At 41.4% G+C, this 22,215-nt stretch overlaps 1 pseudogene; it reads right to left on the reverse strand.

Annotated features, from left to right (window-relative positions):
* Nucleotides 1-7,882: 7,882 nt before the first annotated feature.
* Nucleotides 7,883-7,997, reverse strand: LOC116279716 (U6 spliceosomal RNA; annotated as a pseudogene).
* Nucleotides 7,998-22,215: the final 14,218 nt, after the last annotated feature.

The following is a 22,215-nucleotide window of genomic DNA, read 5'->3' on the forward strand; positions in this document are numbered from 1 at the left end:
AAGGGAATTGTGGGGAAGGGAGGAGAGTGGAAGGGTAGTGAGATGTTTTGTTAGAATTGCTGAGCTTCAACGGTAGACTGTGTCCCTAGCAAGCACGAGGTCCTGGGTTCAGTCCCCAGTACCTCCATTTAAAAAAAATAAAACCTAATTACCTCCCCCCAATACAGACAAAAAAAAAAGTATACCATGCTGTATGTCAATTATCTCAGTAAAACTGTAAGGAAAAAAATTTTCTTTAATTGCTGAGCTCTGTAGTCTTTCTCTAAGATATTAGATATTCTGCGTTAGGGTTCATGTTGTTTAGCAGGAATCTCTCCCACTCCCACTGGGAAAGATCTGTGGGTTTGAATTATTTGTCAATTCAGTGTACAGCACTGGAGCATTCACCTCAAAAGTCATCTCCATTGTCTGCTTTTCCTCCGTTACCCCATTTATCTCCAGCCATTTACACTATTTTCTCAGTAAGAAAAGGGAGGCAAAAAAGAGGAAAAAGTTGTGGATAATGACTGAGTTTGATTCTTCTCAAATTTGGAGTATTTAGTGCAATTATGAAAATTTAGTAAATTCATCAAGTCTTTCCTTAATTTATGGATTTAATTCATTGATTCTTTTTAAAAAATATTTTTTCTTTATTTTCTGTCTTATGTGTCTTGTACTGTTCTGTTTTGAAGGGGGAGGTAAACAGGTTTATTTGTTTGTTTTTAGTAGAGGTACTGAGGATGGAACCCAGGACATTGTGCCTGCTCGGCACATGCTCTACAACTTAGCTATACACCCCCCAGTTTATTCTTAATTCTTTTGTTGATCAATATTTTTCTGCTTACTCTTTTAAGTATAGGTCATAGATTCTGATAGAAAGTGTTCGTTTCAGTTTGTATTTCTCATTTCACCCAAGGGTTGTTTAAAATAAGGTTTATTTATTTCAGTAGAAGCTCATTTTTGCTTTTTGAATTGAGTAATAATTTCTAATATTATTACAATGTGATCAGATAATTTTTGTTAATATTTCTACTTTATGGAATATTGTGACCTTATATATCATCAATTTTTATGAATAGTTTATATATTTTTTTTATTGAGTTATAGTCAGTTCACAGTGTTGTGAGTTTATGTATACTGCAGATAGTTTATAGTCTACTGTCAGGATGTACAGTTTGATTTATAGTCATAAAATCTACCTTATTGGTGAGGTCTTCTGTATACATACTCATTTTTTTTTGTTCACTTATTTTGTTTTGTTTGTTAATGTCTCCTATTAGTGGTGCATTTCTATCTTTGTCTTCCTGCGTCTCTGGTTACAGTGTTACTTAGTACATAGATAATTAATGTGTTTATTGTGAATTGTGGCTTGTGGCATTAAAAGAGGGCTTTCTTTGTCACGTTTTTCCTTTCTTGGCCTGGATTATACTTTACCTGATACCCCTACTTCCTTACTGTTTTCATTTACCTGGCATTCCATTGTCTAGCCTGTTATTTTTAGCCTTCTTAAATCACTTTGCTTCTTGGATGCAACATACTGTTAGTTCTTGCACTGAGAGCCAAATTGGAAACACTTTTCCATTAATAGATGAGTCAAACCCATTTATATTTATTAAAATGACTGAATTCTTGGTCTCAAGTCTGTCACAAAATTTTATAATTATTACATTTTCTATGTTTATTTCTCCATGTAACGTACATTATTTACTATTTTATTTTAAAAATTTTGTTGCTATTTAGGAAATTAACAGCAACATTCTTTCTAATTGCCAAGATATGGAAGCTCCTAAGTGCACATCAATAGATGATGGGTAAAGAAGATGCAGCATGTATCTGTAATGGAATACAACTCCAGCCATGAGAAAGAAGGATATTTTGCCATTTGTGGCCCTTCAACTCCTTTTTTTTTTCTTTTCACTTCAAAAACCAAAATTTTATAACTGGCATAAACATTTCCAATGTGTCAAAACAACAAAATACCTGGAAATAAACAACTAAGGAGGTTACCTATGCTGTGAAAATTGAAAAACACTGATGAAGGAAATTGAAGATACAAAAAAAATGGAAAGATATCTTGTGCTCTTGGATTGGAAGAATCAAGATTATCAACATGACCATACTACGCAAAGCAATCCACAGATCCAATGCAACCCCCGCTAATATGCTCACATTTTTCACAGAACTATAACAAACAATTTCACAATTTATAAGGAACCACAAAGGACCCCGAACAGCAAAGCAGTCTTTCATAGGTCTCTTTTTTTCTCTTTCTCCTTTTTGTTCTCTTTTCTTATGGTTTGATGCCTAGAGAAGTTCCTTTAACATTTGTTGTAAAGTTGGTTCGATGGTGCTGAAATCTTTTAGCTTTTGTTTATCTGTGAAGCTTTTGCTTTCTCCATCAAATCTGAACGAGAGCCTTGCTGGATAGAGTATTCTTGGTTGTAAGGTTTTCCCTTTTATCACTTTAAATATAACTTGACACTCCCTTCCATCCCGTAGAGTTTCTGCTGAAAAGTCAGCTGGTAACCGTATGGACGTTGCGTTGCATGTGATTTGTTGCTTTTCTCTTGCTGATTTTAGTGTTTTATCCTTACCCTTAGTTTCCGTCAGTTTGTTTACTGTTTACCTCGGTGTGCTCCTCTTTGGGTTGATCCTGGGTGGAGCTCTGCTTCCTGGACTCGGGGGAGAGTTTTCCTTTCCCAAGTTGGGCAAGTTTTCGGTTATTATCTGTCCAGACTTTTTCTCAGGTCCCTTCTCTCTCTCTTCTCTTTCTGGGACCCTTATAATGCGAATATATATTAGTGTGTTTCATGTCCCAGAGTTCTCTTAAACTATCCTCATTCCTTTTCAATCTTGTTCTCTTTTTTCTGTTCTGCAGTAGTTATTTCCACTAGTCTACTATCTCACTGATCCATTCTTCTGCCTCATTTAGTCTATTCTTGGTTCCTTCTAGTGTGTTATTCATTTCAGCGATTTTATTCTCACCTCTGTTTGGGTATTCTTTATATTTTCCAGCTCTTTGCTAAAGTCTTCACTTTGTGCATCTATCCTCCTCTTGAGTTCTCTGAACATCTTAGCCATCATTACTTTAAACTCTTTCTTAGATAGATTGCCTATCTCCTCATCACTTATCTCTTCTTCTGGGATTTTATCTTGTGCGTTGGCCTGGGAGATACTCCTCTGTCGCTTCATACTGTCTATCTTTCTACTTGTATTTTTAGGTGGGTTAGTTATGTTTCTCAGCCTTGGAGAGGTGGCCTTCTGTGGGAGGGGTCCTATGCGTCCCAGCAGTACACTCCTCTCTTGTCACCCAAGGGCCAGGGTCCAGCGGGTCCCAGTGTAGAGTCTGGCCTGTGTTTGTGGATTCCTTCCACAGGCTTTAGGATTGTCGTTTTCTTATTTCTGGTATCTGCCGCTGGTGGATGAGGCTGGATTAAAGGCTTATGCAGTTTTCCTGGCAGGAGGAGTCAGCGCCTGCCCACTGCTGGGTGAAGCTTGGTCCTGGGCCTCTGATGGGTAGGGCCATAAATACAGCCATATTTAAAATGTGATTTGTGGTAGAGAGTAGAGTTGATTCTATCAGAATACAAGAAAGCATGAAATAAATATATGTTCATAGTTGACTTTCATCTACCATATTTACTTAAACATCTCCTTTTTGGAACAAATACTCTATCTCTTACATGAATGGTAACAATACAGTCATGTGGAGTATTGCTAAGGTAACTTACTAGCAACATCTTAAGGGCTGAGCTTCTGGGAATGTTTATAACAGCAAGTAAAAAGTAGTGAAGAGCGGGCTTGCCTGCATTTTTGGGCTGAGAACTTCTCTAGAAGAGTACCACTAGGATCCCCAGTTTTAAAAATTTACTTTATATACATACACAAACCAGTACTTTCTCATTGAAAAAAACCTAGTGGCTATTTCCTTAACCAAAAGACCAAATTTAGCATTTCTGTCTTGATGGGATAAAATGGCTTCCTTTACTTCGAATGTGGTGCATTGAGAAGCGCACAGCATCACTTATGTAATAGTCCAGCTAAAAAGGTTTGACCTCAATTTGCTCATCATGAAACAATCCAAATTGCACGATACACTGTAAAACAAATGGTCAATACTCTTCAAAAATGTCAGTGACATAAAAGACACAGGAGCTAGTGAACTGATTAGATGGGTGAAAACTAAAGAAATACAACAACTAAATACAATGGGTGCTTCCTGATTAGTTCCTGTATTTAAAACAAAAATAAAAGAAAGGAAACAACTATAAGGAATGGTTGGCAAAATTTGTTCGGAACAACTGGCAAAATTTGAATGGGGACTGTATCTTAGATAATAGTTTTTTATCAACGTTAAATTTTCTGAGTGTAATCATTGCATTGTGTTGTGTAGGCGAATGCTTTTGTTCTTTGGAGATGCATGTTGAAGTGTTTAGGGATGAAGTATCAAAGAATGAAGTAGCTCTCAAATGATTTAAGGGGGAAAATCACGCAGGAGAGCTTGCTGAAGCACAGGAGGACACGTGCATGTGCAAATGAAGCAAAGTATTAAAACTAGTGAATCCAGAGGAAAAGCAAATGTATTCGATGTATTGTTCTTGTGACTTTTTGAATGTGTGAAATTTTTCATGATAAATAATTTGGAAAATGCATGTACAAATCAAAGAGAAAATTTGACAGGATAAACGGTATAAAGCAGTGAGTCCCATTGTTTTCAGTCACATCAGACAGTTCCCATTTTCATAATAAATATTTTAATGCCATTTTTAATATCAGAATGAACTCCATAGAAAATGTATAACCTACTTACACATAGAAATTTAGAAAATTGATAGAATGCCCTGTTGTAGCACAGAAGAGAAGAAAAGATCATATTTCTATGGATTAATTCTTGGGAACAACTACACCTGTTAGAATAATGTCCCCACAGATTTCCAGAATTTCCCCGAGGGAGTGGTTCTGCCCCTCTTGTGAGCAACTGGGGGTTAAGTATTTGCTCATGTAGCAGGGGTATTGCCCTAAGACATCACTGAGATTAGAGCATGAATGTGCATGTTTGCTGAGTGGGTGGGAAGGCCCACGAGACATCAATCTGTATGCATTAATTTTCCTGAAGGTTTTGAGTTTTAGGCTATATTGGGAAGGAGAATTAATGGGTGCCTGAGTTACAGATGGATGATGGATAGCACTATAGGATGTGTCTTTTCCTACTTGATTCCCATGGATTTTTGTTGAAGCTCCTTGGGGAAGTAAGATCTTGGGCAAAAATGAAGAAGCTGTTCTTTCTTTGGTTTCTGAGGGAGATGTAGGCACCAGTGCGTATTTATATATTGATACGTTGACAACGATGCTGAATGCAATTTATTTTGTCTTCCTTAGTTTGTTAGCAAGTTTTCCCCATGCTCCTGGATGAAAGGGGCAGGCTCATAGCTTTCCTGATTAATATTAGCATATATTACCTAATAGTAGGTAACTCTAGGTTGCCCTGATTCCACAGGTGAAAATGTTCAGTCCAGTTTATTAGAAAGCCCTTCATTCCAGGTGCAGGTCTCCTCTTCGCCAGCCGGGTCCTGCGGTGGGTGGACCCCCGCCCACACTGGAAGAGGGTGGGGTTGACTTCACTTCTCCTTGATCTTTTTCCCTCCTCCTTCACTAGCTCCTCTTACGACTGACTCCAAGTTGGAGTTGGAGCTTGGAGTGGGAAAGGGGAAAGGGGGCTGGAGAATTTCATTGAATAAGTCTTCAGGTGACCTCCAGTAACCTCTGGGTCTGGCAGAAACAGAAAACTTGACTATCCTGTGGCTTCATTAGTGGCAGTTGGGGGGTTCTCCTGCTGAGCCATACTGCCTTTAATGTGTGGGATGAATTCTCTTCCTTGGTTGCCACTAATCTGTCAGCCCTAGTATTCTGGCAGGGTCCAGGCTGGCTCTCTCTACCACTGGGGCCCATGTTCGGTCCGTGGAAAACATTCACCAGTGCTTTGCCTCATAAAACAGGACTGCAGGGTGAACCAGCCCAGCTTCCTCGGCTGTGACCATGCGGCACCCAGCTGGTCACATTGTAATGGCTGAGCACCCCTTAGATTTCTCAGGCAGGGGTCAGACTCTAGTGTACTGTTTCTTCTAAACTTCAGAAGATAAGGGGAAGGGTGTAGCTCAAGTGGTAGAGCGCATGATCTGCACCCAAGAGGTCAGGGGTTCAATCCCCAGTACCTCCTCCAAGCAGAAATCCATGAAGAAACCTAATCACCTCCCCCTCATAAAAAACAAACAATATAAACTTCAGAAGATACCTGCTGGGCTGCATGAGTCGTCCCACTGAAAGTGCTCTCTGCAGCCTCGAGCTGCCCCTTCCCTTTGGGGAATCGGAGGCTCTCACAGCACTCAGTTGCTCCTTCCTGTTTTCACATATCCTCTCTGACCCTTCACTGCCTCGATGCTTTCATACCCTTGATGTGACTTTACAGGGGTCCAACTTCTTTTCAAAGTCTGCTCCTCGTTCTGACACATCCCTTTGGAATTTTACGTTTATCTTATGGTGGAGCCTCAGCGGAAACTCCCAATGTAACAAGCAAATTTTTCTCAGGTTCCCAGGGAACACTGCAGTGGGCAAGGAGGCTAGCAGTGGTGGGGTCAAATTTAATTTGACTTCAAATTCTACCACTAAGTTTGTGATCCTGGACAAGTTACTTTTTTGCAAAAAGAAGGTAACATACTTTAACACGGGGTAGTTGTAGCAGGGTTTCCCCGCCACCATTACAACGTAAGGGTATTCTGAATTTAACTGTGTTATTTATCTTTACCTACTTTCACACATACCTTTACATACTTTCATATGTTTCCTGTTACTAATTAGCACCCTTTCTTTTCAGCTTAAAGAAGTCCCCTTAACATTTTGTATAAGGCCAGTCTAGAAGTGATGAACGCTTTCAGATTTCGCTGATCTGGAGAACTCTTCATCTCCCCTTCTGTTCTGAAGGGCAGCTTTTCTGGGTAAAGTGTTGTTGGTTGTCAGTTGCTTTTCTTTCAGCACCTTGAATATATTATGCCATTCCCTTCTGACCTGCAAAGGGTTTGCTGGAAAAACTGCTGAAAAGTCTTACGGGACTTTCCTTGTGGGTAACACGTTTTTCTCTTGCTGCTGTTAAGATCCTCTCCGTGCCTGTAACTTTGGACGGTTTTGCTACAATGTGTCTCTGTGTCGGTCTCCTTAGATTTCTGTGTTTTGGATTACTCTGGGCTTCCTGGATTTGGATTTCTATTTCTTTTACCCATGTTAGGTAAGTTTTCAGACATCAGATCTTCGAATAAGCTTTTGCCTCTCTCTGTCTCTTCTCCTTCTGGGACTCCTGTAATGGGAACTCTGCTCTGCTTGACAGGTATGCCATAGGTCCTCTGAGCTATCTTCACTCTTTTTTGTTCCTTTTTCTTTCTTTATCCTCTGATCGGGTACACTTCACTGCCCGGTCTTTGAGCTTACTTATCCCTTCTCCCATTTGCTGTAGTCTGCTGTTGAATCCTTGTGTGGAATGTTTTAAACATAAAATGTATTTTGTATTATTAAGGTCTAGCACCCAGACAAAAGTGAGATCTTATGTTTTGAGTAAGAAACTGTATTTCTTTTTTTTTTTTTCTAATCTAATCAGGTGCTTTAGACTTTGGGTGTAAACAGATACTAAAAAATTTACTCAAAAGTTCGTTGTTCATGGAATCATGAATATTTAGAATCAAGGTCAGTGATGCTTTCATTGTACCAGATGAACTGCTCTCCAGTCCAGAGTATCATATATATTTCAACTGTATACCAGGAAGTTTCATTTTTTCAACAGCAAAAGAGGTAATAGCCATTCATTTTAGGTTTTTAATTTCTCTTTAGTCTTAACAATTCTTCTTTTCCCAAACAGAAAAATATGCAATATAGGCTGCTGCTTGAATTTGCGTGTCATCCTTTGTGCAGGGGGCGCGCTGATCTTCTCTGCCTTGTTCCCATTTCAGTATATGTGCTGCTGAAGCCAGCACATTTTTGGAATTTTTCAGTTTAGCTATTGTGTTTTTCAGCTCTGTGATTCTGTTTGGTATTCTCTTATATTTTCTGTCTCTTTGTTAAAAGTCTCGTTTTGTTCTCCTGACCTCAGTGAACATCTTTATGAGCATTGTGTTGAACTCTGTATCAGGTAAATCACTTACTTCCGTTTCATTAAGGTCTGATTCTGAAGTTTTATCTTGTTTTGTTTGTTTTGTTGTTGTTGTTGTTTGGAACATACTCGTCTCTTTCTTCATTTCTTTGGCACTCTGTATTGGTTTCTGTGCGTTTAGGTAAGCACCCACATCTCCCATTCTTGGCAGAGTGATCTTCTGGAGGAGATAAACCTTACCGGTCAGCCTGGTCCAAGCTCTTGCTTGTCTCTCAAACCTCTGTGATTGTGCATGCTGCCTTCTTTGTTCTTCGTGGCTCCCAGTAGTTGAGGACATGCCAGGATCTGTCCATGTCTCAAAGGGAGGATCTCTGTCAGGGCCTGGGGACTGGAAGCTGGACCCTTAGGCAGCAGCTCTTAAAGTACACAAACATGCCTCTTTCAGGGAAGGACTGAGAGATGAGTGTTGCCATCCGTCCGCTCTTTCTGCACTGAGCCCTGGGGTATAGCTGGTTGAGAACTGTTTCTTTGGTCATTGCAGCCCTGTGGGACCCCTGAACTCAAGCCCTGCTGGCCACCATAGCCAGGTGATCAAGTGGTATGCCCTTTGGGCTGCAGCTGCAAAAGCCAGGGTGCCAGACGTGCACAAGCTTCTTCCAGCGGGACATAGAGAGCCAGGCAGAGAAAATGGAGTGGCACCTGCCCGCTTCTGTGGTCTTTGGGAAGGATGGCTGTCCGCTCCTAAATACGCGCTGAATTAGAAGCCTGACCCTCAGGGCAGCAGCTTCTGACGTGTGCACAAAGGGCTTTTTCAGGGAAAGGCTGATGGGGGGAGGGGCATTTCTCTTTTTTTTCATGATTTATTCTTACATTTTTTTTATTTTATACAGTTTTTGGAGGTTACTTTTCATTTACAGTTGTTACAGAGTATCGGCTCTATTCCCCGTGTGGTATAGCACACCCTGTAGTCTGTCTCACACCCAGTAGTTTGTACCCCCCCGCTCCTGTACTATCCCTCCACCCCACACTGGCAATTTCTAGTTTGTTCTCTGTGTCTGTGGTCTGCTTCTTGTATGTTGTATTCACTCGTTTGTTGTATTTTTCAGATTTCAACCATGCAGTATTCATGCAGTATTTACCTTTCTCCAGCTGACTGACTTCACTTAGTGTAATGGGCAGGCATTTCTGTCTGTCCCTCTGAGCTGAGTTCTTGTGAGCCTGTTAAGAATCTTTTTTTTTTTTGCTGTTGTTGGCTACAATCTGGTGGGTCTCTTGGATGTGTTGACTGAAATAAAATCACACAGCCTAAGAGAGTTATGTTTTACTCAGTGGACACTTCTGAGGACTCCAGCCCCTTGGAGCCTGGGATGACAGCCCCCCAGATGGCCCTGAGGGGCTGCTCCCAAGAGGTAGGGAAGGAGCCGGGATATATTGGAGCTTTACAACCAAGACCAGGTAGTTGGAACATTAAAGATTACTGTTAAGAAAAACCAGGCATCTCAAGTTAAAGAATTTAGCGCTTTTCTGTATATGGGAGGGACCAAACATCTGGGCTCAGGGAAATCGTCCCTTTGACAAGCACTTAGCTCTCTGGGGCCAGTCTGCTGTCCTTTCACAGTCTGAGTCCCCTCAGGCTGCAGAGGCCGGGCTACAGGCTTGTCTCCACTGGCATGGGGTTGGGGGGCGGCAGTGGCTGATGACTTGATGTCTGCAGCATTCTTTGTTTACTGATACAGTTTGCAGTATTTTTCGTTCACAATGTGCGTCCCATTGGCCTTCAGAGCTAGGTGTTTCAGCAGCCCATCCATCAGGTGTAAGTCTTACAGCTGGGGTGCTGGATGTTGGTTCCAAACCCTTTGCTGCCCAGAGAGAAGCTGGGAGTATGATTCCCTCCCAGTTGTATGACAGCGAGCCAGAGGTGAGGTTTATTGTCAGTGTGTCTCAGCCCTTCCTACCCATTTTGATGTGAGTGTTTTCTTGTTTGATGTGAGTGTGTTCCAGATTTATTCAGAGGAAATTGCTTCATGTGTGGCTGTAGATTTGGTGTGTTCCTGCGAGGAGGTGAGCTCAGGAGCCTCCTACATCTTCATCTTGGGTTAGAACCTCGAAAGACTTCTAATTATCTCATCTAGCAGGCAGTCTGGAGGCTGGCAACCTCTTGTGTTGGTTAACTGAGTCAAAATTTTTATGACCAGCCTCCCTTGCAATTATTTTAGCCTTCCGTTTTGGTCACGAAATGTTTTCTGTCTTTCCAGGCATCAGTTCTTTGTTGAAAGTAGGAAGAAATGGGAAAAATTGGTATGAATCACATCTGTCCTTTTGTTACCAAACCAGTCTTGGGTCCATTCCCCTAAGCACAGCAAAGCCGATCGGCTGACACCAGGTTGTGGTGAAGGAAAGTGCAGTGTTTATCATAAGGCTCCAGACACGGAGTCTAGGGAGGCTAATGTTCAGAAAGCCCGAATCCCCGATGGGTGTCAGCACAGCGTTCTTAAAGGCACAGTGAGGGCGGGGCGTCCCAGGGTACATGATCAGCTCATGGACAGTTCTCTGATTGGCTGATGGTGAGATAACAGGACAGTATCACAGGGGTTAACATTATGACTCCTTAGGTACCAGTAGATCTGGGGGCTGCGTGCTCCTGGTCATCAGGTGGTTAATTTTTTCCTTTTGTTGGGGATTTTCATATCTGTAGAAGAACTCAGGAAATGTGCACCAAATACTGTTACCTTGGTATTTCAGAGAGGAGCTACAGCAGCGGGTATGGGGAGGGGTCTGTCTCAGAAGGACCTGTAGTGCCCTGCTCAGTTACACTTTTATCAAGAAAGCTAATATTGGCAGAAATTGCAATATAAAATTCTAACAATAGATTTCAAAATGAAACTGTCAAAATTCTAAGCAATGGTTTTGAGGGCACGACCAGTGTAGTTAAACATGCAAACTTGGATTAGCTGTAAGAATTTGGGACAGTAAATTTCTCTGTGCCCTGATTTCCTCATCTGTGAGCTGGAGATAGTAACACCTCCCTCGCCTGGTGACTGACAGATGTATGTTATGTGGGCATATGCACGTACATGTCACACACACGTACCTTTGTTGAGGTATAAATTGTGTGTGTATGATAATTTGCACATAAAACATCTCATGCAGCGTACTTAGTGAATGCCATTCTAATGTAATGGTATTATTGTAAGTATTGCATATGTTTAGATATATAGCACTGCTGACTTCCAATGTACAGCGCAGGAATGTTTACAGACTAACAAGTTTCATATTTTCTCCTGGGAGTGGTACACTTTTGGGGAAGATGAAGAAAGTGTGTGACTAGAAGGTACAGGTACGGATCAGTGATGACTGACCAGTTAGAGACTTGAAAGTATCAGCTTTGAGGAAATGGGTCTGGAATTGCAATTGACGAGGGGTGCTCTTTGGCAGAGAGGAGCAGTCAATGCCAGTGTGTGTGCAGAAACAGGAAACTGAAGAGAGAGGCTCATACTTGGTCTAAAAGTGCCCAGGCTGGAGGGAGGAATGGGCTGGGAGACCTGAGAGCCCTCAGTGTGGAGCCCAGTTAATTTCCCTGGCTGTGCACCTTGGCATTCTCCGTCTCCCAGCTCTCACCACCTCAGCTCTGGCTCTCCTTTGGGGGGCTCTTATAAATTTTGGCACATTCTCAGGTGGGATCTCACATGAGTCCGTCGTGTACTCGGAATATTGTTTTCCCCTAAGTTCAGCCTCTGCTTGTAGTCTAGGCTGCGTTGTTCAGTTTCTGGTCGTCTTAGAATTTCTCAGCGTGAAATAGACATCACATAGACATACATAAAATGTGTGTGTGTGAGTGTGTGTGTGTGTGTGGACAGATGACATCTGTGAATGTGCACATGTATATTATTTTTTAATCATTTCTAAGGTTTGATGAAGGATACGGAGAATCTGTATTATGTTCCCAGTTTTCAGTCTTGAAACTAGGACTCCTTTAGGTAAGCTCCTACCTGCTGTGGTCAATGATAGAAATAAAACAAGGGAGATGCAGATGAGGATAAGGCAGGAAGCAAGAGGCAGATGCATCATAATAAGTAGCTGAAAACGTAACACTTTAATTAGTATTCTCACAGTAAAGAGGAAATTTTGTTCTTAATAGAGATCATTTTATAATTGTAAAGAATCATGAACTATCAAATTCTTTAACAAAATCTTCCATCTGCCATAAAACTCTGGGTACAAATTTATCTTTTCAATCAAATGATTCTGCTTTTTGTGGGGAGAGAGAGATGGAACCTAACAAATCCATTCTACTAAGTAGCTGAAGCGAAGAGGGCGTTTTTCTAAGAACATAACTTGAATTCTGATGCGGTCTCAGTGTCAGTGTGGAGTCCAATTTAATCATTCCCTCATTTGTCTCACGCTAAGTCATCGCTTTCACCTTTCTGCATTCTTAGAAAAAGCAATCAATCTCTTAATTTCACAGAGTTTTTAGATGAGTTTCCTGCAGATCCATATCAAACTAGTGCTGGAAATCTTCTCCATGAGGCAAAAGGAATAATCAACAGTAAAAAACCCCGAGGAAGTGTAAAGTAAGGAACATCCCTCACCATCAGGGTCTGCAGAGACTGAGCCATCGATCACTGTAGCTGCCGCCCTACAGTGCAGCCTGGAAGGAGCTCAAGGACCAAGAGCAGGACAGGGCTCTCCGCGCTTTGGGAGAACAGGCAAAAGCGGCCTTGTTAGATGTTTCAGGAGGAATTTTTATGAACCCGGATTCTTGCATCTTCCCACCCTTAGAAATTAATTGAGATATCTGTTCCTTGTGACCAGCAATAGCCTCTGCCGAGATGTGTGCTCGATGGTGTGTGCGTGTACCCCTTTGCCAAAGTCACATACACACTGGCCTCCTCCCCGCCCTGCAGGGAGGCTCCTCAGAGCTGTCTGAGAGGCCATCTCCCGGCCTGTTGTCCTCGCTGCATCCCCTGAATAAAACCAAAACTCACGGCTCTCGCGGTGCACACTTTAATTTCATTTGACAAAAGTGTGAATTAACAACTAACCCGACCTTAGGCGTTCAGAATAATGCAACTCTGGGTCTCTAGACAGACTAACATTTATTCTTCTTTTTCTGCTCACCTCTCAGACGATTTCTTGCCCCAGAGAATAAGAAGCTTGATAAATTTCTAATCCCCGTTGCTATTAAGAGTATTAATGTGACTTTATGACAAAGGAAGATTCCAGCAGAGCTGCTTTAAATATCTGTGCTTTAGGTACGTGAATACTAGGTGGCTGCAATGGTGTTTTGCCTTAGAAGGCCAGGCCTGAGGCTCAGCCTACTGAGAAGTGAGGCTTCATCGTCATTATAGCTGTTAACACTTAGCGAGCAGTTTGTATGTGTCCATGTCCTAGATTGAACATTTTTTTCATGCATTATCTCACTTAATCGTCACAATACCAAGTTAGGTAGGTACTCTAAATGCGTCTGTTTAATGCCCCTATTCTGCACATGAAGGAACGGAGGCTTGGAGTGGAAAAGCATCTCAAAGCACGCCAAGTCTAGCACATTGCCCAACTCCAGGGGGTGCCATCACATCGTAGCTCAAGAGAAGGCGCCCCTCGGAGCTGAGCAGTTCACACTTCGCACAGTTACCACAGTGGTCCTGCTGGTAACAGGCAGGGCTAACACTGAAATCCACATAGCTCTCACTCCAGACACTGCTAAATAGAATTGAAGCTGTGGGCTCAGTTGGAAGGAACAAGTGCGATTTTTAATCCTAGAGGACAGAAAAGTGAGTCCTGTTAACAGGTCTGAAACTGGAGTCTGAAGGGAACTTATATTATCTCAGGATCTTCTGATTTAGTAGTGAAAATAATCACAGCCACCATTTTTCTATGATGCAGGCAGCTGATAAGTATTCAAACGTTTTAAAACAGCCTTCAAAGCTGTAAGCCAGACAAGGATGCTAATCTAGACATAAATGCTCATGCTGAGTTCCTTTAATAAATTCTGAGTTCATGACAAACCTGACTTGTGCTTAATTCTATAGTGTTGCTAAGGGACAAAATCTAGAGAATTTCTCATTTTGCTTTTAACAATGATACACACTGGGATTGTGAATTTACATACTTCATTTTAGCTTTCTGGTATATTTCTTTTGAACCTTGACTTGACTGAAAGCATGGAGGGAATGTATTCTTATAACTTACTCCATCGCATTTCCTGGTTAGATATCTAAAGTCTTTTGACACATTAAACAAAATGGTCTACACAATGCTATGCACAACATTCATTGTCTTTCAAAGCTAAGACTAGACAGTAAATAATCTGGCGTTTTAATTAGATACTTTCAGTCGTGTGTATTGCAGTCGCAGTCTGGCAAAGCTGATAAACAGGCGACACTTTGATGCGATCAGACACCCCCACCCCTCCAGCTGCATCAATATAGACAACGCAGGGGCGCAGGGTGTGGCCAGCTTTGTTCACTTTTCTTCCCTTGAACTGTACCTTTTATACCTTGCTGTTCTTTCCCAGTAGCTGTTCCAGTTAACTCAGTGGTCCTCTAGCCTTTCAGCAGTTCAGTACACCTGTCAGCAGAGGGCCCGCCAGTTTACTACACGGTTATTTTCTAAATAAATTAGAAGAGATAATGAGATAATAACAGTTCGCTTTTCCCAGCCTCTCCCACTCTCCTCTTTGTCTCCCATACTTGATATCTGAATGCTCAGGGGTGGGTCTGAGCTGCCCACCCAGGAACCTGGGGCCAGGTGACACTGCTCTCTCTTAGAGCATGGAACTGAATAGAGGAATTCACAGCTGCCACCTTGGGTCAACCTCTATCACATCTGGGCAGACCATCCAATTGGGTTGTTGACCCAAGAAGGCTAAGCAGAGAGGGAGAATCTCTGTGAGAGACAATAAGTTGAAAAACCAGGGAAACCAAGTAAATGCTAGAGAATTGGAAGCAAATGGTGTGGCCCAGATCCAGGAGTCACTGAAACCTCGCTGTGATAGGGTTATATTACAATGACAGGCAAAACGCGATTCCTATCCTCAGAAAAACTCAGATGACAAGACAACTACAATGTGGGGTGATGTGTTAGAATAGAGGTGTGCACAAGACATTGTAAAGGAAATTAAACTACTCGAGGTAGATGGGAGAAGGAGGAAGGTCAGTGATCATGTGGCAGGGAAGATGATGTGGAAACTGAGCCTAGAAGGATAAATGGGATTTAAATAAACAATAAGGGAGAACATTCCAGAAAGGGACAACCTAGTGCAAATTCGCCAAAATGTCATGTAGCAAATGGAGAAGACAAAGGGTTTAGAATGGCTCTAACCCAAGGTGAGAATGGAGGACACCCAAGAACGGAGGCCAGTGAGGCAGCTGCTCGGTCCCTACAGGTTAGGACTTTGTGGGGATGGGAATAGGGATTAGTAAAGATTTTAAGGTAGAGTAGAGAGATGATAAGATTTGTTATTTAGAAAGACCACGTTGGCATCCATGTAGAAGATACCTCGGAAGGGAGATGGATTTATAGGTATTCGCAACATAGTCTGTTCAAGAGTGAAAGGGAGCTGCACAAGGGAGGGGCAATAGTAAGTAGGTAAAAGATGTATTTGAGAAATATTTGGGAAATCGAATCTTGAAAATGGGTCACAGATGGGTACCAGACTTTGGATGGGTGGAGGGAACACAGGGGGAGAAACAGTTTGGAGAGTGCTCAGGGGAAATAAACTAAATGAATTTGGTTTTAGGTTTGTTTTTTGTTTTTTGTTTTTTGTTTTAATTTTGAGAGCTCTAGGGCATTCGGGAGGATATTTCCAAAAGCAAAATAGATCTGAAGAGAGTGATGATCCTGCAGATGAATCTGATTGTCATCAACGCATGGAGAGTAGTTGAATCTGTAGCCTGGATAAGATTAACTGAATCGATGTGAAATAAATTCTGGAGATGTAATGTAGAGCATGACGACTTTAATTAACAATACTGTATTGTATATTTGAAAGTTGTTAAGGGAGTAGATCTTAAAAGTTCTCACCACAAGGCAAAAATCTTGTAACTATGTGAGGTGATGGATGGTAATCATTTCACAGTATGTGTATATATGTATCTCAAGTAATTATGTTGTACACCTTACACCTGTACAATGGTATGCATCAATTATATCTCAATAAGACTGGAAAAAAATCAATAAAAAAGAGGAAGACCAAAGACGAAAGAAGGCATGGAGAACACTGATACTAAATGAGATAGTGGAGAGAATATTATTTATGAAAGTGAATTGCTGTGAAAGGTTTAGAACAGCAGTGTTCATGTTGTCACAACTGTCTGAGAATAAGTGCAAAGCTACAAAACATTGTTAACTTTGACAGCAGAGGCCTTAGCTTAGAGCATTTTGGTGGAAGGTCAGTTTTAGATTGGGGAGTGAGTGAGAGATGACCAACCAGTGGTCGATAGCAGAGCCAAAATGAAACCCCTGGTCTCTGGATTCTGAATTCAGACTCCCTTCTACTTGCAACCCGAGCAACTGAGGGGTCTTCCATTGCAGTGGGCATGACCATAGTCAGTTCATATAAATGTGATGGTAGCATATTTCATCCAAAGATAAGTCTCGTGATAGAGGGGGTGATGGAGAAGAGGAAGAATTGTTCCCCCTGTCGGTGTGAACTTGTGAAATGTGTACAGGAAAGCTTCATTTTAAGCCTCATTTGGCATGTTTTCTTGGCTGGGAGTGTGTTCTGGCGGCCAACTTCTGTTTTCCTCCTTAGCTTTAACCCTAATGGCCTGTGCTCCTACTGAGATTTCAATTCATACCCTAGCCAAAGGTAATAAGTAAATTGCACCCCCGGTATGCCCCTATTACGTGCCAATTACTTAGCTGCCTGAAATGCTTTGTCCCTTAGACAGCATGCATCAGATGGAACCTGACTTCCTTGATTAAAGAAATGTGTTTTACTTAGTGTCTTCCTTCGAGATTAAACCAACTGTTTTTGCAACGATGCACAGGCTGCTGGAGTCCGAACTGTCATCTATATTAATGAGGATTATGTAATGTTCTTTGCTTTCATGTAAAGATAAACCTCACATGCGGACATGAGGAAACCAGATTCTGTTCCAAACTCAGGCGCTGCAAACTTGGGTCAATAATTCTGGCCCTCCTCACCAAGGACCGAGAATCCTAGAATTAGAATGAGATGCAGGGCTTTGCAATGCTCGGAGCCAAAGTTCACCTGGAAAGCTGGTATCCATCTTAGAAAGGATTAAGCCAACAGGATGCATTCACATACTTTGTCCCTGAAAAGGGACTTTCCATCATAATTACTTAACCCCAATATCTATTCCTCGAGAGTTCATTTGCCTTCTCCTGTAAGAAGCAGCAAGTTAAAGAATGATATTTCTTGAAATAGAGTAGAAATCCTGTCGTATACTTTTTTCCTAATGATAATAAAATAGTAATTGTTATATATGATCGTTATCCCATAGATTAATAAATGTTATGAGCTAATACTTATTATTTGTTTATCGTATAGTCATGCCCAGTGAATAACTGCTGATTGATTTCATCCAATTCCTGGATCCTTAGCAACTTAACTGTAATTTTGAAGTTGAACTAATGCCCACTCAGTCGAAGGAACAGTACTTTCTTTGAAGAGAAAGCTGCCTTCAGGGGTTATTGGCTGAAGAGCAACAGTAAATGTGATGCATCGAGAAAGAAACAAAATGATGAGTGTTTCTCTTCAACATTTTCTATGGTTTTTTTTTTGAATTGTTAGTTGGATTTGGTATCTAGTTACATCTGATCACAGTGGGAGGCACAGGTGCAAATAAAATAGGTATTTTTGAGTTTTGTTCACCTTATACCCAGTTGTATTAAATGGCTTTATGAAATAAGAACTTAGCAATGGGAAGCAGTGGTGATTTTCTCGTGTCTCTGCATCCTGAAATTCGTCCCTAGCCTGTCTCAGCCAATTCTTCCTCCATCCCTTTGCATTCCTGCATGTAAGGAGGAAACGAATCTAATATTTAAAAAAAGTCCCAAGAGGAGTTCATGAGAATGTGCAATTTTTTCAGACAGCATAAATTTTCTTGAGCCAGAAGCCCTTTTTCCATTCTCAGCTTTGTGAGAAATATTCCCAGCCAAACTTCCGGGCTGACTAAGGCTCTGGCTGAGCAAACTGAACCTGAGTTCAGATGGCTGATGAAGCTGCATCCGAAGTCAGAGAGGAGGTGCCTGGCTGCTCGTGAAGTAGAAACACCTCCAAGTTCCTCCTAGCTTCACGGCCACATTAAAGCTCTGCTCAAAATCTTAATAAGCTGCATGTCGAGACTAGGAATACTAATTGAGCAAACACATTCACAGATCTTACCGGGTACCATGACTTGAATCCTGATTTCCATTCATTGCTAGGAAATGTAGGAAAGTTCCATACTGGAGACACTGAAATTTTGCCATCTGTGAAAATGAAGGATACTGCTGTTTTAATGACAAATCCAAGAAAATATTTAAATCGTAGTTCGGCCAGTAGGATACAGAGCCTAGGACTATACCTGACATATACAAGTGCTCGATAAATACTTGTCATTTAAATGAAGAGTGGATCCCTTACTCACTTCGTTTCCCATCCCCTTCCCCACCCCACCCTCCACCAAATTTTTAACTTGGGAAGAAAAGAATGCACTCGAGCATTATCTCCATGGTGTTCGTTACTCTTTATTCAAATTTAGTTTTTCTTGGGGGCTCTGCCTAGGCAAAAAGTATCAAAGGAGAAAAGCAATGTGTCTACCTTTTCCCCAGTCTCTGTAATTTACTGAGAAATAATTTCAAATTGGTTACTTACACATAACAAAGATGGAAAATAATTTTTATTATTAAGTCTCCATCTCTGGCTTCTGTTTCTTCCCCATTCTCTAAGAAGAATTATGAATATCCTCAAGGACTTCTGGACACCTGGTTGCTAAGATCAAAGAAGACACAGAGAAAATGATTCTTCAAGCTTGGAATGAGCTGTCAAGTCTCTTTTCCCCCAATCACGCGATTGTTTCACTGAAGTTACAGTAGTGTTTGTAAATACGAGTTTTAAATTTAAGTTACAAATATGAAAGCACTGAAAAACTAGTATAAAAGTGAATTTTGGCACGTAAGTAAGCTCTTCTGTCATTAGTGTTTGACAACCTGGGAATGAGGAAGCCATTTCTCACCTACTTTTTTGAGGTACAACTATCCATCTAGGTCAGTAACATGGCTGCAATACTTAATAGTTTACAATCTTTGAGTTAACTTTTCCCTTTTGAGGAGCCCAAAGGGCAAACCCAGAGCTTATTACTGTGCAAAAATTCTCTGAAATCCTAACAGAATTTAGGAGGGAACTTCTTGTGACCCACAGGACCTAGTGGTCAGAGTCCCCAGGACTCTGTGGGGCCGACTCCACTCCTTGCCAGCAGCCCCCTCCTAGGGTGATCCCTTTTCTCCAGTTTCTGCCTCCTCCTTCCAATCAAGAAACGAAAAATCCCACATCAAAACATAAAATAACCCATAACTTCAGCGACTTCAACATTATCACACTCACTCTGGGTGATATAAAACTGAAGCTGCTAAAAGGAAAAGTTGGCAAAAAGCATGTGTGCCCCTGGAGGACTTCTGCCTGTCCCTAGGAACCAGGTGTCTTTGCTGGAAGACAAATTTAGATAATAATGGTGATAATGAGCATCCCTGTCTTTTTTCTGATTTTAGTGTCAAAACTCGAGTGTTATGCTGGTAGATGTGAAGTGAGTTACTCATTTGAGATATGTCTGATTTTCTCAAATTAAAGATGTTGGTTCTAAGATGCAACGACTTAATTATAGCTTGATGGGAAGGGGAGGGGAAGGAATTGTTTAATATCAACCTTACAAATTGATGGGAAGATACTGTTTCAACAATGTGAAAGAAACGCACCTGAGAATAACCAAGGGATGTGTTTATGTATTTTCTTCCCATTGCTAGTGTCATATAATTATATATACAATGATTTGACTATAACCAGGATCCTCATGGAAGAGACATTTTTTGTACAACATAATACTCTATTATGTTCAACAAATATCATTCTCTTCCCAGATTTTAGAACTGTCATGAGGTCAAGATGTTGAGTTTAACAGGAGTCTACGCATAAGGCTATCTCTAAAAAATTAATGCCCTGATCTGAGAGATTATGTGACTAATTTCCTAACACTAAATCATTTTTGCAATCCTGGGATAGACTCTACTTTATTGTTAAGTGTTATTCTTTTAATATTTCATTTAATTCTATTTTCTGGTATTTTATTTAGGATTATTAAACTTATTTTCATAAGTCAAAAAAAAAAAGGCTATTCCCCCAAAAAAGGCTATTAAATGGGACATATACTGCTTCTGAATTTCAGTTAAAGCCTCAATGATGAGGATTATAGGGAAGATGTACCCACACTGTCTAAGAAGAGATCCCAGACTCAGCCATGCAAGACCTGCGCAAAGATGGCAGAGAGCGTTCTATCACTTCCCTCCGATCTGTGTAGGAGGCACTAGGAGTGCCAAAAGGGTTCACTTGAGGACTTTGTAAGAGTGGAGGATGATTTGTCTTTGTCCTTTCTCCCTTTCCAAACAAGTGAGAGAAGAGTCCAAGGAAATGGCTCATAGAGATAAGAACTTGAAAGAAGAGAAAGTTGGAAGTTTCAAGAAGGGAAACCAGTGTCTCGCTCATTCGCTAGAAGCGTACTTAGCTGTAGAAACCTTTAGGGCCGCCCTGGGAGAGCTGCAGATTTGGAGCATGGTGAGAGTTCTCGGAAGGTGCTGAAATGGGTTTCTACGAGTTTGAGACTGAGCGACTGCCTCCTGTCTGGAGAATCCAAAAGACAGGAAGCCGGCTGGAACCGCCCGCACTATGAAAGCAAGACACGAAAGCAGCCTGCCCTGGCAGACTAAAGATGTGTGAGTCCCCTCAGGTCACGTGGCTGCCGTGGAAGCCCTGAGCCTCCCCATGTGGGCTGCCAACTGGAGGGAGGAGTCCCCGGCGGAGAGTGGCTATGGGTGTGTTGATGAGTGGAGCTGAGGAGGTGAGGGACAAGCGTCAGAGTTGAGTCAGAGAGATGATCCACATCAGAGAAAGGCACAGTGCAAAGCTCCCCAAAGAGTGCTCTGTTGTTGAAGAATCTGCAGATGTGCCCCACAAGAGAGAGCCAGCTCTTCAATGTCTGTCATAAGGGAAGTCACCAGTAATCTAAATATGACAGCCCTGGTCACTTCCACCTTGGCCCCTTTTCCTCTAATCTCCCTGTTCCTGCCACTGCCCTGGGAAAAAGCCTAAAGCTTGGGGTGGCAGGGCAAGAGGAGCAGGTGCACAGGCAAAGAGCAGACTGAACCATCCCCTCTTGCCCATGCTGGGTCTCAAACCCTCAGAGGAAGACCCGAGCTCACTGGGAGGGGAACAATATACAACTGCAAGCGAGACCTATGTTTTGATTTAGGTAGACCAGCAATAGTCTTGATTGAAAATAGACTGAAAGGCTGTGAGATCTGCCTGATCCCTGGGTAAGGGGTCGGGGGCAAGACCTAACTGAGCAGCTTCATGGCAGTAGTGGGGGAAAATGAAAGCTTTTTATCTCCATATCTCTTTAAGTTCAATTTGCTTAATTAACTGGTCACATAGAAAAAGTGAAATGTGAGAGTTTACAGAAAATATTGGATACAGGTGGGTGTGTGGTTGTGCTGATGTAAGTATGAGCAGCAAGAAAATGAGGCTTTTTTTGGTTTTGTTGGACAAAACCTCTTTTTTTTTTTTTTTACAACCTTGTTAATACGTCAGCAACTTTTACTTTTAACTGTCTTATGGCAGAATCTACCAGTTGCTAGTTACCAATGTGGCTTCTTTCTTCTTTCTCAGTTAAAAAAACAATGACAAAAACCCCCAAACAGATCATACTTAGCCTCATGCAACTTGACCATAGGATTAAGTTCTTGACAGTGAAATTTAGTGGAACTAATTGGGTAGAAATTTTAGGAAAGTTTTTTTTTTTATCATTTTTTGTTGATTTATAGTCATTTTACAATGTTGTGTCAAATTCCAGTGTAGAGCACAATTTTTCAATTATACATGAACATAT

Source organism: Vicugna pacos, chromosome 33 (genome assembly GCF_048564905.1).
Source record: "Vicugna pacos chromosome 33, VicPac4, whole genome shotgun sequence".
NCBI lineage: Eukaryota > Metazoa > Chordata > Mammalia > Artiodactyla > Camelidae > Vicugna > Vicugna pacos.